The 3,288-nt window shown below is 38.6% G+C and overlaps 1 pseudogene; it reads left to right on the forward strand.

Moving 5' to 3' along the window:
• Window positions 1-231: 231 nt before the first annotated feature.
• LOC141818540 (receptor-like protein EIX2) lies at window positions 232-3,223 on the forward strand (annotated as a pseudogene).
• The last annotated feature ends 65 nt before the right edge of the window (window positions 3,224-3,288 follow it).

Here is a 3,288-nt window from a genome sequence, read left to right on the forward strand (position 1 = left end):
ATTGTGGCAAGTGGAAAGTGATGAGATCATGAAAAAGATATGCAAGACAATCTCTGTAGAGGCAAGTTAGTCAATAGGAATAGTTAGGCAAGCACTAACTCTGATGGTGACTTCCATGAAATTTCCTGTTAATTTTGAACAAATTAAATAAGGGATGTATAGAGGAAGAAAAATGCTACTCATGAGTTCTTGTTGATCTGCCTTTGAACTAACTACTCTTTGTGCAACATCTCTCTCATCTCATGGCTACTACTGCTGCTACACTCAAGCTTCTTCTTCTTTACCTCTTCTGGATTTCTCTCTTATTTCTCTCTGGATCTTTGCAACTCTGCATAGAGAAGGAGAGGAAGGCTCTGCTGAACGTGAGAAGTGGCTTCCCTGATGTCGATAGGCGGCTATCTCCATGGAAGGGCGATGACTGTTGCAGTTGGGAACGTGTAGGATGCAACAACATCACAGGTCATGTTATCAAACTTGACCTCTCTTTTAATTGTTCCTTGCATATGATCTTTGTCAACACAAGCGAGGTGCATCCTTCATTGTTTGATTTGAAGCATTTGAAGTATTTAAATATAAGTGGGAACAACTTTGCTGGCCATCCAATTCCTAGCTCGATTGGATCTTTAACTCAATTGCAGCACTTGGACCTTTCGGAGCTGTGATTTCGGAGGAGAAATTCCCCACCAACTTGGCAATCTCTCCCATCTACGTTATTTATCTCTATTTGATAATCGGATTTCTGGAAAAATACCGGCATCTTTTGTCCATCTCAGAAATCTGCAGTTCCTGGACCTGGGCTTTAATAACATCAGCGGAGAGATACCAGAAGATATTGGAAACCTCAAAAACATAGAAGGCTTGTTCCTCGGTCATAACCGTCTTGAAGGTGTAATACCGAAAAGCATAGGAAACTTGAGTAAAATGTCAATTCTGGACCTTTCTGGTAATAAAATTGTTGGAGGCTTACCGGAGACTATTGGCAATCTAACTGCATTGCAGAGTTTGGATTTATCAGATAATCAGATTAGTGGAAAGATACCAGATTCAATTGGAAATCTCCACCACTTAGAAGACCTCGATATCTCTGGTAACAACATAAGTGGATCGATTCCTGATACCTTAGGAAGTCTATGCAACTTGAGTACAATTGATCTCTCTTATAACAGTATGACAGGGAGAATTGTTGAATTCTTTGAACAACTATCAAGATGCAGAAGATAATAAACTTTCTTACCTTGACTTGAATAGCAATCAGTTTAGTGGTCCTTTTCCAAGTCATTTTGAGAGGCTTCAGAGATTAATTTATCTTGACCTTGGTCAATCAATTGAGTGGCTCAGTTCCAGCATCCTTGGGGAAATTGTCTGCATTAGAGTTCTTAGTCTATATTCAAACCACTTGGTTGGAGACATCACAGAAGCCCACTTTGCCAATCTCACAAATTTAGATTACATGGATATATCTAACAACAACTTGTCGGTCAAAGTGAGCCAAGATTGGCTTCCTCCATTTCAAGCACAAGAGATAATTTGGATGCGCTCTTGCAACTTGGGACCCAGATTTCCTACATGGCTGCGGAACCAAACCAGTTTACAAATGCTAGACATATCAAATAATGGAATATCAGATGCTTTTCCTGATTGGTTTTGGAGCTTGTGCTTATCGAACATGTACCTAAATGTTTCTCACAATCATATGAGAGGGATGTTGCCGCGCTCTTTAGAATGCTTCAAGGATGTACATTTGTTTGATTTAAGTCACAACAACTTTGAAGGCTTCATTCCAAGAATGCAACTTTCAGAAGCATATTTGGACTTTTCTCACAATTCCTTTTCTGGACCAATTCCTAAAAGTATGTTTGTTGAGGTTGGCAATATTTCTTATATGTTTTTGTCCAATAACAAACTGAATGGCAGCATTCCGTCTTCCATTTGTACACAAAGAGAATTGCAAATTGTGAGCCTTGCTGACAATGAGTTATCTGGAACATTCCCAGATTGTTGGGGTAATGCATCAGAGCTAGCAATTATTGATGTTTCCAACAACAAATTATCCAGTGGCATTCCCAGAACATTTGGGCTTTTAGCTTCGCTACGGTCATTACACATGAACAATAATAGTTTATCTGGTATAATTTCTTCAACTTTACAACATTGCAATCAACTTGTAGTTATTGATTTGAGTTGGAATAAATTATCCGGAGCTATACCCAATTGGTTTGGAAGGAGATTGTCAACATTACGAGTTCTTTCTCTAAGGTCAAATAATTTTACTGGAGTAATACCATCACAACTCTCTCTGATGCCATCACTCCAAGTGTTAGACCTGGCTCACAATAATCTCTTTGGCTCTTTGCCTCCAAGTTTCGGCATGTTTAGCTCCATGATGGCAAGCCAGAACAAAAAAAAATCTGCTCCATTATATGATGGTTTCATTTATTACTCGGAGAGTGTCATCATAACTGCTAAGAATTCAGAACTTCCGTTCACCACTGTGCTTTCACTTGTCACCAGTATTGACCTCTCAAACAATAATCTCTCAGGTGACATTCCTAAAGAGATCACAAAGCTCCATGGCCTTCGCTTTCTCAACTTGTCTTCAAATCATTTGTCAGGAAACATACCAGATGAAATTGGTCTCATGGGTCAACTAGAATCACTTGATCTTTCAAAGAATCAATTGTCGGGTACAATTCCTTCAAGCATCTCTAATTTAAATTTTTTGGGTATCCTAAATTTGTCTTACAACAATCTTATTGGGAAAATACCAACGGGCACTCAACTACAAACCTTCACCAACTTGTCCTACATCGGCAACCTGAGCTTTGTGGGGAGCCACTCCAAACCAAGTGCCCAGGCGACAACCCAACCACTGATAATGGAGTGACAAATGAAGAAGAGGACATGCACGAAGATGATGAGCATGGAGGAATTTGGTATTTCATTGGGTTTGCACCTGGATTTGTCATCGGCTTTTGGGGATTCATGGGTGCAGTTATGATCAAGAAGAGCATAAGAATCAAATACATTTTACTCATCGATAGGATTATTGGTTGGTTTATGCATCAGTAATGAAAATTAAGTCTTAAATAAGCTTGAATTAATTCTAGAATTTATGTATACAATAAGAGTTTGTACTTTTATGATATTCAGACTAGGGTTGTTGTAATGGATTAAGGTTGACATTAGTATTTAAATTATGGATCATGTATGAAAAGTGTGCTTAAGTCAAACCATATTGTTTATCCATATGTTCTTTCTCGAAACATGTATGCGAGATACAAATCAACC

The sequence above is a fragment of the Curcuma longa genome, unplaced genomic scaffold, assembly GCF_044706935.1.
Source record: "Curcuma longa cultivar G26 ecotype Majalengka, Jawa Barat unplaced genomic scaffold, ITB_CL_G26_1.1 contig_25254, whole genome shotgun sequence".
Lineage (NCBI taxonomy): Eukaryota > Viridiplantae > Streptophyta > Magnoliopsida > Zingiberales > Zingiberaceae > Curcuma > Curcuma longa.